Below are 14,961 nucleotides of genomic sequence, written 5' to 3'. Positions count from 1 at the left end.
CATAATATGAGAAGGGCTTGGTAAGGCTAATAGAACTGTTTTTTTTGAGAATGTTATGTGATTTCTCTACCCAATTCCAGCTAAGCCAAGAAAGGAACTCAGATTGGCATGCTATTTTGCCTTTAGGTTAAGAATGCAATTAGATTACAATTGTGTAAATTAACAAAGTTTTATTCTCTTTAGAATTTAAAAATATGTTGATAAAAATAGAAAGACTTCTGAGTTTGTCTCATTTAGGGGTTTAAATTAGTACTCAATGATAGACTTCATATGATTTATAATTTAGATGTGTTATGAAATAATTTTTCAAGTCTACAAAAATGTATTGATAAAAATGTCACCAGCCTTTTCTACATTTTTCAATGTCAAGTAAATTATATATTAAATGTGAGTTGAATTTTTAATATTTATTAAAATACTTTCTTTCTCACAGGACTCTTATTCAACCAGCCTTAGGCTATTCAGATGTGTGAACCTAGGGCAGTGTATTTGATGGACTGAGAGCCCTAGGATTTCTGAATATAGGAAGTAAGTTTTATGGTATACATAGTTTTGAGAATATAATTTATACTCCAAGTAAGTGAGTTCCTCTGAAGACTTTACTGAAACTCATTTTTGCCAAACCTTGAATCAGATCAATGACTCGTTGCAATAAGTATTTGCATGTAAAGCTGTTTGGGCAAAATAATATACTATGTGACACACAGCAGATTGTAATGCCACTTTAATAAATGAATGTGCTCTAAAGAACTTAACTGTATCCTCACTGCCTCAAATTCTTTGCTGCATTATCTCAACCATATTGGTTTGCTTTTATACCAGCTAGTTTTTTCCTTAGGCTGACATAAGGAGATGCCATTGCACATAGTTATAAACTCACCTTTTCATGAACGTCTTGAAAATTTTTTGATTTTAAAAATCGATGTGGGTATTGATTTTTTTCTTTTCCATCCAGATCTTTTAGTTTTTCTGGCTCGTGGTGAGGTCAGATTGCTCATGTTTGACCCTGCCTAGTGCTGAAGAAACTGTCTCCAAATCAATATGAAAAAAACAAACAGGAAGTGATATTAGGAGGCTATTTGTTGTCTTCCTAAGCCACTAGCAACCAGATGAAAATGATAAATCTGGAAGAAAAGACAGATGAACTTACTTTTATTATTATCCTCACTGTACAAGTTTCTCTGTAAATTTCTTGTCATTGTGAAAAATAAGAAATATTTGCCAATTTGTGTTAAGTATATCACTGAGATCACTAAGTATTTGGCAGCCTTAACAAATTGCAGGAAACCAATTCGAGCAGGAAATAGCACAGCCCAAACTAAACAGCCAATTTAGGGAAACAAATTCATCTATATATTCTATGTATTTTTCTCCCGGAATCTGGCCCTCCTAGTTATTTTTAAACAGCTCTTTAAGGCTCTTTTAGATATAGCACCATAGGGAGGGTTCAAAGTAAACAAGTTGTACTTGTTTCTTTGACTTGGGGATTGCAATGTCTTGATTTTCAACTTTTAATATATGAAATTTCATGGATACCACCATCTCAACTCGGTACTGTTATACAAATGTACAGGTATCTTAACTGTGTCCATTAATGGATAATTTGCTTAAGAGTTTCAAGGTATTAAATCAGTATATTCTGTTCTTTTTTTTTTTTTTGGTACTGGGATTGAACCCAGGGGCACTGTACCATTGAGCCACATCCCCACCCCCTTTTTATTTTTTATTTTGAGACAGGGTCTTGCTAAATTGTTTCGGGCCTTGCTAAGTTGCTGAGGCTGGCTTTGAACTTGCAGTCTTCCTGCCTCAGCTTCCAGGGCCACTGGGATTACAGCCATGTGCCACCATACCCAGCTGTATATTCTGGTTTTTTTTTTTTTTTTTTTTTTTTTTTATATGTAGTGCTGAGGATCAAATCCAGTCCTCACATGTGCTAGGCAAGTGCTCTATGGCTGAGCTACAACCCCAGCCCTATATTCTGTTCTTAAAAGAGATTCCATAAACAGTCCATATTTAATGGATGGTTAAAGAACTCACATTGTTAGTTCCATCCATCAAGAAGTATTCAAATGGTGGTGATCTTTGACTTCAAGGAACTTTTAGTTTGGTCAAAGCATATTTCCCATTAAAGTGGAGTGCCTGAGTGCCAGTTAAGTACCCTTCACCTATTCTGTTAATGTTTGAGTTGGTGAATGGATATGTAAGTGAGATAGAATATATAAAGAGGTCTGGAAGGTGCATTAGGGATTCAGTGAAAAAGGATCAGGAGCTTGAGCAGGCAGGCAGCCTTGCCAATAGGAAGTGGATTTGAGCCAGCCTTGATGATATGGTATGGGAGGGGTGTTGGTGTGGAAGGTGGCCCTGGTAGAGTCAGTATACAGACCAGATTAATTCAGATAAAGATTTCCTGGGGCCTAACTGGTGAGTAGGTTGGAGAAGATAAGGTATTGAATTTTATTCTATAGGGCCTAGACAGCTACTGAGCAGGTCCATCTAATTTTAGGATGCAAGTTTAGAAATTTGCATTAGTTGCTCCTTCATGTATTCTCAGATATTAGTAACATTTTTTTTTTTTTTTTGGTGGTGCTGGGGATTGAACGCAGGGACTTGTGCATGTGAGCTATCAACTGAGCTATCCCCAGCCCTCCTTAGTAACATTTTTATGGTTAAAAATGCAGTGCTGATTTTCTTGCTGATATTTTTATATTCAATAAAGAAATCTGAATGGTAAGAATATGTATTTTCCACTACAGAACTAAATAAAGAAAATTTCATTTTCAGTAACAAAGTAAGAAGCCTTATTAGCATTTTTATTTGTCCTTAACTAGCCCCACAGCAAAAAGAGAAAAGAAAAAAAAAATGAAGGATATAACATGAGCAGGGGAAGTGAGATGTAAGAGCAGGTTCTTGGAAGGATAATGTAAAGGATGAGCTAAAAACTAGAGCCAGGGAAATTAGGTCATGATAGCAAACTCAGAGGAAGACTTGGGGGCACTTGGTGACTGAGGCTGTGTGGCTGGGTGGTGGCAGTCCTTGACTCTCAATCCTTTTCCTCTGGTCTAGAGTACTTATTTACGTGCCACTTGATTCATCACTCTTTGCCCGAGTCACACTTTCCTCTGGTTTCCTGCAATTAGGAGCTTTTGCCCATTGATCTAGTGAGGAGATTAACACTGGCCTCAGCTGCTATTTGGTGAGTCTTCAGTGGCTGCTGCTCAGTGACCACTAATTTACTTCACATAGTGCTTCCAGGTCCTATGAACTCAAGTGCCTGCTTGTGCCTGACTTCCTAAACAGCAGCAGCATCTAGGAAGGTGTATTGCATAAGGACATTAGAACCTCAGCAGTGCCAGCGTATGCTGGCCTGGAAGCTAAACCAGGCATTCCTCCCTGGTACCTTCGGTGACCACAGGGAAAAAGAGAAGCTGTTTTAAAGAAACTCCCCATTTTGCTGCAGTAGATTTTGGACATTTTAAAGTGAGTTGTAATATAGTGGATTGCATTTTCTCAGAGAACAAATGTTGCTCTTGGTCATAACAACCAAGAAAATCATGGATATCATCAATGATAGAACAACTTTAAAGTAGGAGTTTTGTAATTAGGTGTCAGGACTTAGAAAATAAAATATATGACATTGGTTATATAGGCTGCTCTAATGGAATATAAAGCATGGCACAAACAATACATAAAAATACCGGTTTTGATTTAAATTTTATGTGCCAGTTGTAAAATAAACACTTACTTAACAATACTATTGCTTTTCTTGGAATTTGACAGGCTTTGAGGGCATCATCTGGATGGCCCAGATCTCTTAAAATAAATTGCCCAAGGGAGTTTCAGATGTACATTTTTCTATTGCAAGTGGAGGTATTCAAAATCAATCCATTGACTTTCCAGCTGTCAGCCAAATAGTAGGCTATTGTTGTTGATGATGATGTTTTTCCTTGTAAAAAAACATTTTAAAAAGTAAGGCCTGACACAGCATTTTATTTCTTCCCTTCATCCTTTCCTATCTCTCTGGTTTGTTCATTTATTCCCACAGTGCACTGTATTAGGTCAACCATGTTACCAGAGAACAATAAGCACTTTTAAGTCCCCTTTTAAACCTGTTTTGCCCCCAGGGCTACTTGACACTTTGTTGACAGCTGTCAAGATACTTGAGCTTCCTTGAAAAGCCTTGGGAACCCATTTGGATCATTACAGTGAGGATCTTTAAACTTTTTCTTGGCGTTACAGTGACAGGCGGAGGACCGCATTCTGGTGCTTACGTGCCCTAGTTCCCCTGAATGAGAGGTTAATTGAAATATGTATTCAAAGTAGCCAGCATCAAATGATCGGAACTTGAAATTACTTGAAGTTACGAGGTAGTAGTGGTAACTCTCATTACTATAACGATAGAAGATTGTTGGAACATCTCACAGATTGTAGGTGGGAGATACACAGCTGCTTCAGACCAGTCCTGTGCACCCGTTTTGGTGGCAGGACTTGTTCCCTTTGTCAGATATGTGAGTGGTGCTGCTCAGCTTCTCACTTCACACTCCTTTGCTCCTCCTCTCTCTCCTCTTTCTCCTCCTCCTTTTATTATTTTGCTATAGTCCCCCATCATTGCTATAGTCCTGTAGGCGACACCCACAGACCCTGCTCTGTATTTGATGAATAGTGGTGGATCCTTGCTCTGCATTTTCCATTTTCTGATTGCAAGTTTTACAGTTTCTCCCATGCTGATGTCAGTGCCTTGATCCCTGCCTCCAGACTTTATTCCCCCATCTATTTTAACTGTAGTTCCAGTAATCTTTCCAAAGCAGAAACCAATTATGGTGTTCCTCTTGAAAACTTGGGAGGCTTCCTCGCTTCTCTTTGGAGGAAGCCTAAATCTCTTTTATAAGTCAACAAGGTCCTGCACAATCTGTCTCTTCCTCATCTCCCAGGCCCTCCTCTCTCACATTGAACTTCTTGATCTCGTCATATTGAAGTTCTTGAGTGTCCTTGAACTTGTTCTTGTTGGGTTTTTGATTGTTGCTCTAGTCTGTCTTAACACTGTTCCTCTAACTGTCTAGCCCAGTCTCACTCCCATTTCACCCCCTACTTTTGTATGAATTAGAAAGCCTCCCAGGAAGTGTTTCCTGATGCTCAGTCTGGGTTCCATGCCCCTCTCGTGTGGCCCCACAGCCGCCTGTTTGACCTTTGTCTATCAGAGCAGTTGTCAGAGTACTTACCACAGTTCCAGAAATGCCTGTTCCCTTGCCATTCTCCCTCAGATACCACAACTTCTGTTTTCCCACTTGTTCTTTCTCTCAGGACCTCCTTTTATGGCCCTGATTTCTGCACTTGCTCCTGTTTTGGTGTTGACCTCTTTGTGTGCAGGTGAAGAGCAGTTATTGGACTGTGTTTGTTACAGGTAAACATTGGCCAGCTGGGGCCAGATGATAAGGCAAAGTGGGATAGAAGAGAGTCTCAGAGGGTTGGGGAAGTTGCCTTCTTTAAGAGCCATTTCCTCATTTTTCCAGTGTGGACTTCCCAGATGGATGCCTGTTTGGGGAGTATCCTTTTCTTGTATCACTAATTCTACTGGCCTGATGCTTGTACTCATGTTTACTTCATTGTGTTATAGTTACACTTTTACCTGTTTTTCCTGCTTGCTTATGAGGCTTTGAATGTGGCTGCTCATCTTCTGTACCCTTAGCCACAGGGACTGTGTTGTAATTTTGGTTGCTCAGTTAATGTTTGTGGAGTGAGTGAGCTAAAGCATATCAGAGTGAAACCTGATATGTGTAAGTACATGTCTCTTGTACCTAGAGACAAGGAGGAAAAGGGGTCTTTCTCTTGAATTGGTTCTGTTGGTCATGGATGTGGGTCTTCAGCAGGTTCATAAGAAAGTGCCTCTTATAGCAGGGCTTCCTGGGGTCTGCTGGGGTTGAGGCCGACACTGACAAAGCACAGCACTGTCTGTCTGAAGCCTGGGGTCCTGGTGTCCTGAAGCTCAGAAGAATTGAGGTTTGGCTTGGTTTCTTTTGTCTCCCCGGGCCAGTGTGGCTTCCCTGTGTGTGCAAACACACATCAACATCTGAGTCTTAAGTAACAAAGAAAAAGAAAAATGGCCAAGAATTTGGTATTGCTCTTGTGGGCTTTTACCCTCGCTTCTCTTTGACCTCATCACGTCTGTTTTGCGCTATCACATTGGCTTTGCTCTATATTTTATTTGGTAGGTTCGCTAAATAAATTCATCAAGGTGTAATTAGTCTTGCTGTTGACATAATGATCATCTGATGACCTTAAAAAATAAGATAAAATATTGATTGCCATCTACCATTTTTTCAGGATAAATGTGAGGAATGACAAGAAAATCAATTACTATAATCAGGATAGTCTTGATTTAAATCAAAAGCATTAAAGCAGAGTGTAAGGTCAACACTACCTCAAAATTGTTTTGTCTGCCTGTAATCCCAGGGACTCAGGAGGCTGACTCAGGAGGCTCTCAAGTTCAAGGCCAGCCTTGACAACTTGTCAAGACCTGGTCTCAAAATAAAAAATAAAAAGGGCTGGGGATGTAGCTTAGTGATTAAACACCTTTGGGTTCAGTTTCTAGTATTGAAGAAAAGAAATAAAAGATTTTGTCATAACCAACTAAGTTATTTAATTATTTAAACAATTATTTTAATAAAATATTCCCAACAACCCTCAACTCATTCCCATTGAAACGCAGCTTTAACTGCCTATACTCTTGCACTACAACCATAATAAGGCCACTCACCTCTCGTTTCTTTTTCCATTCATGTTTCACTTTCACCAGCAGGAAAAATAAGACTGGCTAAGCAGCTTTTGTTTAATTTTGTGGGACAACACAGACCCATTGGGTACAGTGTGTTTCTTCAATTTTCCTAAATAACATGTTGATTTCTCTGGGAATCCCATGGGATTGAGCCCATAATCTGCTTTTGTGACATCTTTTTAAAGCTTTCCTAAAATGTTGCTTTAATATTCTATCTCAGAAACTTTTTTAGAGTATTATAAGATTCTGAGAAGTTATAATCCCTTTTTCATGATTATTCTTTGACCTTTGACATATTTTATTATTTTAAAAATAAAAATCTAAGAAAAACATGATCCACATAATTAAAAATATTTTTTATCAAGCCTGGTAAACATACGAATAATAAGTTACGTATTCTAATTCTTTTTTCCCTATCAAACACTATACCTCTGACATAATCATTGTTTCATAACCCATATTTGGGTACAAATGACAGAGTTTTAAAAACTTAAAAACAGTGATTTCTTTATTGTTCATTGTTATGCTTATTATGTTTTATGGGACTTTGACCTGATACTTTTTAAGGCTGTGTTATATTTTGATTGGAAACCACCTCTTCTCTCGATTCAAGTGAGATTCCTTTAGCTGAGTCATCATGGAGACCACCTGGTGCTCAGGCCAATAGCATCCTTTCTGATATAGTTCAGTAGGCATGATTTGTACCAGGCTGGACAGACCCGGGTGCAAAGGCCCCGTCCAGAATCATCACTTCTGCTTTGCCAGCAGTGACGTAATATGATTGTGTGGTTTCAAAAACAGGGAGACAAAGGAAATGAAACTTAGTTTTTCTGAAAACAAGTGAAAAGGCTGTAGTCGCATCACCTCTGAATGGAGGGGTATTTGTGGTGTGTGTTTAGTGTTCAAAGAGCTTCTTCCACTTAATAGTCGTGTGATCTTGGGCAAGTTGTCTCATTTTCCTCCAGGATAAAATGGAGAGACTAATGCCAATTTCACATGGTTGTCATAGAGACTAAATGAGATAACGTGCAGGTGTTGAAATATAGCAGGAGATCAATAGATGTCGCTTTCTTTTTTTCTTCTTTAACGTAGCAGCCAGGGCCACAGCTTCACTGCTTCCTTTCACCTGCTCCAGGTTGACCCTTACAAAAGTGAGCTACTTTCTGTGCCCCCTCTTTGCCTTTCACTGGGTGTTCTGTTCCCTTGTTCCAGTAAACATTTTTCTAGTCCTGGCTGTGTTCCTGACATTGTAGTAAGAGCTGGATTTCAGAGATGAATAGAGCAGTATGAGTTATAATGGAAATATACATGACGCATGGAGGATTGATTGAGACTCACTGTCCCTGGGAAGGGCAGGCTTGACTTCATGAAAAAGGAGGTGATGTTGGAGTTTAATATTGAAGGGTGAATGGAGTCAACAATAAGGCACGATGGGTTTAGTGGTAGGGAATAATGGGAAAGGGGAAAGGCATTTCTTGGGAGAAGAAATGAGGGTGCTGTGGTTAGAATCATGAAGGACTTGGGCTTTCTGGGAATTATAAATAATATCTGCATTTCTGGAAATGCAGATACTTAGTGGGAGATGAGGATATAAGGAGTAAATGCAGATAAAATAGCAAAGCTAAGGAGTGTGGATTAGCTTCTGTAGGAAATGCCTTCATCTCTACATCTTTATACCCAATTTTAACTAATGTATATGTGAGAAGGGGCAGGAGGAGAAGATCACCTTGAAGTTTGCCTTATTATAACTTTCCTTGTTCTTGTTTATATTGTCTTCTTCTATATTAACATGGAATTGTATTTTTCTCTGAGAATTCACTACTTTCTATATTTTATAAGTTATTTTTAGTTATGTTTACACCTTTACCGTGCACTAAGCTCTGTGAGAACAGAATGCATACCTGAACCCTTGTGACCCATATGGCATCTACCTCACCTGCAGAAGGTGCTCAAGAAACACTTGAGGATAGAATGAATAGAAGGACCCCCTTTCAAGCGTTCCCAGCTTCTTCAAAGTACTTTTGACTTCAGAAACATTATGTTTGATGAAAGCAGCCAGTCACAAAAGACTCTGTATTGTCTGATCCCCAAACTAGTAGATTAATGGCTGCCTGGGGATTGAGGGGGTGGGTTGGTGTAGTAGCAAGCTCAGTGAGTCACTGCTGATGGTTGTACAACATTGAGTCTACTAAAATCCATTGCATTATACTATTTAAATGAATGGTTTTATGATATATAAATTTTACCTAATAAAGCTATTAGAAAGACTTGAAATTTTGTCAGATTTTTAAAAATACCCTCATTTTTTTTTTCTGTTCCTGTATTTTCCATATACACTTAGGGACTTACATTATATTATATTTTTTAACTAACTAATTAATTAATTTTTTTTTAAACCAAGGATTGAACCTAGGTAACCACTGAGTTACATCCCCAGCCCATTTTATTTTTTGTTTTAGACAGGGTCTCACTAAGTTGCTAAGGGCTTCATTGAATTTATAAGGCTGGCTTTGAACTTCTGATCCTCCTGCCTCAGCCTCCAGAACCACTGGAATTACAGGTGTGCACCACCACGCCTGGCTAATTAATTAATTTTTGAGTGCTGAACATTGAATATAGAGCCTCATGCATGGTAGGCAAGCCCTCTACCACTGACTCACATTTCAAGCTATATTTATTATTATTTTTGAATCTTTAACTTGGAGCTCATGGCGTGGACTTTGGAAATTCATTAACCCATTCAGAGATGCGCTGAGCCTTTGTAGTAGCTTCAGGCTCTCTACCATAGGAATGCTTCATCGAATTGTTTTAGTATTAGCAGAGTGGCATTGTTGAGTATATTTGAACAATGTAATTTTATATTTCATGTCATTGAAATTGTTTGTCTTCAGAGAATAATACATTGCTTTGTCTTAATAAAAAAGACATCGCCTTGGCAGAAGTAGAAGGAATAGTGGTATTTTCTGTCACCTTCACAATAAGAGAGGTGGATATAGTTTGTTCTTTATGTGGTTGATTTCATATTTTTCATTAACTGACACTTTATTTTTACAGTGTCTTATATTAAAGTATTTTTGAAGCCATATAGATTAATAAAGCATGCACTCTTAGTAAAGTGTTTAATGTGGTTTTTGTTTTCTTCCAGATTATAGGGACTGGTGATTTCTGTTTTGCTGAAACAGCAGGGAACACCTACTCTGGTTTGCTCATTCATGCAAATTTAGGCCTCTTGAAGAATGAACAAAGATCATAGCCAAAAGTTATTCATCATATAATCTATCCACAAGAAATCTTGAATGAATTCATCATCAAATAACTTAAATAAAACAGTTATTTCCTGATACTCTATCACCAGAGTAATCCTTTAGAACATTTATCATTATTGAATGTGCATTTTCTTTTTCATATGATTGGCAACTATCTTGAAAAGTAGGATGCTTCAGATTAATGTTTTGGGATGGCTGATAGGATCTATTTGACCCTGATTTAACACAAATAATGGCTGTGGATGGTTTCTCACCATGAATCTGATTGTTACTAGGGTTTCTTGAGAGAATGTAATAGCAAAGACATTATATTTGATTTTTTTCTTGACTTTTTCTGTGAGTAGCAGAGTACTGCTCAGTGCTTTGGCTTGGGGCTCAGTTGGTAAGTCTCTCTAAGTAGGAATGGGAAGGCTTACTTGACCACAGAGAGGCACAGGCTGCAGGATTTGGTGAGAGGTTCTCCCAGTTGTCTCAGATAGGCCTCTGCATCTCCTCTGTGTGGCTCTAGAAGTTACTTAGAAACACCTTTGCAGTAAATGCCAACCTTGCACTGTGGTTGGGTGGATGGAGCATGGTGCTTGGGGACCAGCCAGTCTTGAATCACCATAGGTTTCCTTATAATACCTGTAAGACTGTACAATAGAGGCTAAGTTAGTGTATTACAGGATTGCTGATTGAAAATGCTTCTATCCTGTCTTATGACCAACTAGCCATTTGACTTGGATAGGTTTCTTTATCTCTCTGGGCCTTAGTGTTTGTATCTGTCAAATGATAGAATGGACTTCTTAGCTTTAATTCCTTTGTGAGTTTTAAAAATAGGAACCATTTTCATTCATCTTTGTATCCTAACACTGCTACCAAGGTAAAACATTTTTTGAATGAATAATCGAGTTTTCAGCTGTGTATATTTATTACCCAAGTCATAGCATATATAGTTATGAGCTTATTTGTGTATGTCTGTGAACATTTATTAAGTGAGAATCCCCTTTTTTGAACTTTTCCCCTATCTGAAATATAATTTTATCTTTAAATATTCATTTGCATGTTTTGTATACACAAACACACATATATACATACACACACACAGATCTAATAAATAAATTTTAAAAAATTAGACAAAAATACATAAAGATGATCAGGGTATACAAATATATATATATTTAAAAAGATCTACAGTTTGACCTCTGGTATCGCTATACCTCCAGATTCACACTTCCTGCTTAGAATTGCTTTTGCTATTCTGGGTCTTTTGTTTTTCCATATGAATTTCATGATTGCTTTGTCTATTTCTACAAGAAATGCCGTTGGGATTTTGATTGGCATCGCATTAAACCTGCAGAGAACTTTGGGTAATATCGCCATTTTGATGATGTTAGTTCTGCCTATCCATGAACAGGGTACATTTTTCCATTTTCTGAGATCTTCTTCTATCTCTCTCTTTAGGGTTCTGTAGTTTTCATTGTATAAATCTTTCACCTCTTTTGTTAGGTTGATTCCCAAGTATCTTATTTTCTTTGAGGATATTGTGAATGGAGTGGTTTTCCTTATTTCCATTTCAGAGGTTTTGTTGCTGATATACAGGAATGCCTTTGATTTATGCGTATTGATTTTATAACCTGGTACTGGTACCAAAACAGGCAGGTGGACCAGTGGTACAGAATAGAGGACACAGAGACTAATCCACAAAGCTACAACTATCTTATATTTGATAAAGGGGCTAAAAGCATGCAATGGAGGAAGGATAGCATCTTCAACAAATGGTGCTGGGAAAATTGGAAATCCATATGCAACAAAATGAAATTGAATCCATTTCTCTCGCCAGCCACAAAAATTAACTCAAAATGGATCAGGGAGCTAGATATCAAATCAGAGACACAGCGTCTGATAGAAGAAAAAGTTGGCTACGATCTACATATTGTGGGGTCGGGCTCCAAATTCCTTAATAGGACACCCATAGCCCAAGAGTTAATAACAAGAATAAACAAATGGGACTTACTTAAACTAAAAAGTTTTTTCTCAGCAAGAGAAACAATAAAAGAGGTAAATAGAGAGCCTACATCCTGGGAACAAATTTTTACCCCCCACACCTCAGATAGAGCCCTAATATCCAGAATGTACAAAGAACTTAAAAAATTAAACAATAAGATAACAAATAACCCAATCAACAAATGGGCCAAGGACCTGAACAGACACTTCTCAGAGGAGGACATACAATCAATCAACAAGTACATGAAAAAATGCTCACCATCTCTAGCAATCAGAGAAATGCAAATCAAAACCACCCTAAGATACCATCTCACTCCAGTAAGATTGGCAGCCATTATGAAGTCAAACAACAATAAGTGTTGGCGGGGATGTGGGGAAAAGGGTACACTTGTACACTGCTGGTGGGGCTGCAAAATGGTGAGGCCAATTTGGAAAGCAGTATGGAGATTCCTGGGAAAGCTGGGAATGGATCCACCATTTGACCCAGCTATCGCACTTCTTGGACTATTCCCTGAGGACCTTAAAAGAGCGCACTATAGGGATACGGCTGCATCAATGATTATAGCGGCACAATTCACAATAGCTAGACTGTGGAACCAACCTAGATGCCCCTCAATAGATGAATGGATAAAACAAATGTGGCATCTATACACAATGGAGTATTATGCAGCACTAAGAAATGACAAAATCAGGGCTGGGGATGTGGCTCAAGTGGTAGCGCGCTTGCCTGGCATGCGTGCAGCCCGGGTTCGATCCTCAGCACCACATACCAACAAAGATGTTGTGTCTGCCGAGAACTAAAAAATACATATTAAAAAAATTCTCTCTCTCTCTCTCTCTCTCTCCTCTCACTCTATCTTTAAAAAAAAAAAAAAAGAAAAAAAAAAAAGAAATGACAAAATCATAGAATTTGCAGGGAAATGGATGGCATTAGAGCAGATTATGCTAAGCGAAGCTAGCCAAGCCCTAAAAAACAAATGCCAAATGTCTGCTTTGATATAAAGAGAGCAACCAAGAACAGAACAGGAAGGAAGAGCATGAGGAAAAGACTACAGTAAACAAAGACGAATGGGGGGAGAGAAAAGGAGAGAGAAGGGAAAGCATATGGAAATGGTAGGAGACCTTCAATGATACATAAAATTATAAGAGGTCATGAGGGGCAAGGGGGAGGGAAAAAAAGGGAGAGAATTGAACAACAGCAGGGGAGGTAGAGAGGGAAGATGGGAGGGGAGGGGAGGGGAGGGGGGATAGTAGGGGATAGGAAAGGTAGCAGAATACAACAGTCACTAATATGGCATTATGTAAAAATGTGAATATGTAACAGATGTGATTCTGCAATCTGTATTTGGGGTGAAAATGGGAGTTCAAAACACAATTTGAGTCAAATGTATGAAAGATGATATATCATGAGCTATGTAATGCTTTAAATAATCAATAAAAAAAATTAAAAAAATAAATTATATATAAAAATTAAAAAAAAAGATCTATTACTTTAAAATGATTTATTATTTGGATTTGATGCTCAGAATAACTTGGCCAACAGAAAAATGTTTTTGGCAGCTTCCAGATTTTAAAAAACTCTAGAGAATTAGGGAAAAAACAGTAATTAAAAGGGGACTGTCAAGGTTGGTAGGTCTAAATTTAATCTCCCAGCTGTGCTTTGGTTTAGGAAGTGTGTGTCGTGCTGGCTCTCCACGCTGCTCCCCCACCCTGCTGCAAGCCAGGAGCAAGTTACTCTGGAGATGGAGACACTGCTTCCAAAATGCAGCTTCCAGGAGTGGTAGCTGGAGAGGTGCAGTGTCCTGCTGGCTTGCAAGCACCTCATCAGTGTCTGGAGCAGTTATTGAAAGGTGGCAGGTGAAATGCTGGCTTGGCTGGCATCTGTTTTGGAAGAAACTCTCCAAGAACGTTGGTCAGCCTTCTCCTTTGCTGGGAAAACTGTTTTATTGCATCTGAGATGCCAGCAGTCATGATACACATCATTATTTTATGTTCCACTAAGAAACAATGTTGACAGTTAAGCTATGATAAACTGCTTTCTTATCTATTGGAGTGTTCATTTTATACTTACTGGAAGAACATAGATAAAAAGGAAAATTTAGGGATAATGAATTGGTAACAATATTCCTTTTTTTTTCTTTTTGTGGTGCTGGATGGAACCCAGGGCCTTGCATATGTTAGACAAGTGCCCTATCCCTGAGCCAAATCCCCAGCCCAGGACCAATATTCTTGAAACTTACATTTGGAATCTAAGTCTTCTGAATCATTTCCTGACTGAGTTGTCCTCGTCAGTGTTTATGGCACTCCATCACCCTCTGTGACACTAAATAGTACTCTTCTGTCCACTCTGGAGTTTTCTCTCAAACAGCTGGCACTCATCCTGCATATTTTGATGTTTTTGCTTTTTTGATCCTTCACAATGTCGTGATGTATGTTACGACTGCCACTTGGCCTTCAGTGACAGAAAGTGCCATCATTATCAGAGACTTTAAAATGTGAATACATGTGTGGCTTAGAATCAATTGACTGTGGCAGTAGCCCCACTAGCAATAAAAAGGAACTTGATCAAGGAGTCCCTGTCCAAGATTAGTAGTAGAGGGGTGGGATGTAGAGTCTTTTTATGCTTTTTCACCATAATGAGACTCACAAGGCTATGCAGTTGTCTCATAGAAATTCTAACCCTACTACACTTTGCCTGGTCTCTGTGAAAAATAGTTATGTTTATTCCTATTTCTTATTTAGCCACCACACCTCGAAGGTAATAAGCCTAAATGGTTAGCACCACAGTTAAAGATAATGTTTTGTGTTTAGACCCTCTTAGACTCTTTTTTTTTTTTTTTTTTTTTTTAATGTACAGTTAGTTCCCTTTTCTCTCCATGGAGAATCTTAATGAAGAGTTTAACCTGAAAAGAATACTTCTCTTCTATCTGTCCTGTTGAA

The 14,961-nt window shown here is 38.4% G+C and overlaps 1 protein-coding gene and 1 long non-coding RNA gene across 2 annotated transcripts in view; both read left to right on the top strand.

Moving 5' to 3' along the window:
• The window catches only part of CHCHD3 (coiled-coil-helix-coiled-coil-helix domain containing 3), a 278,902-nt gene that overhangs the window by 16,491 nt on the left and 247,450 nt on the right, over positions 1–14,961 (top strand). The gene's annotated exons all lie outside the window — the stretch shown is intronic.
• LOC308644573 lies at positions 99–10,117 on the top strand. The gene is made up of 2 exons (XR_014021035.1): positions 99–528; positions 9,915–10,117. It is a non-coding gene; the product is annotated as an uncharacterized lncRNA (long non-coding RNA).

Source organism: Spermophilus citellus (assembly GCF_964194105.1).
Source record: "Spermophilus citellus genome assembly, chromosome: 3".
NCBI lineage: Eukaryota > Metazoa > Chordata > Mammalia > Rodentia > Sciuridae > Spermophilus > Spermophilus citellus.
This window is presented reverse-complemented; position numbering and strand designations above follow the sequence as displayed.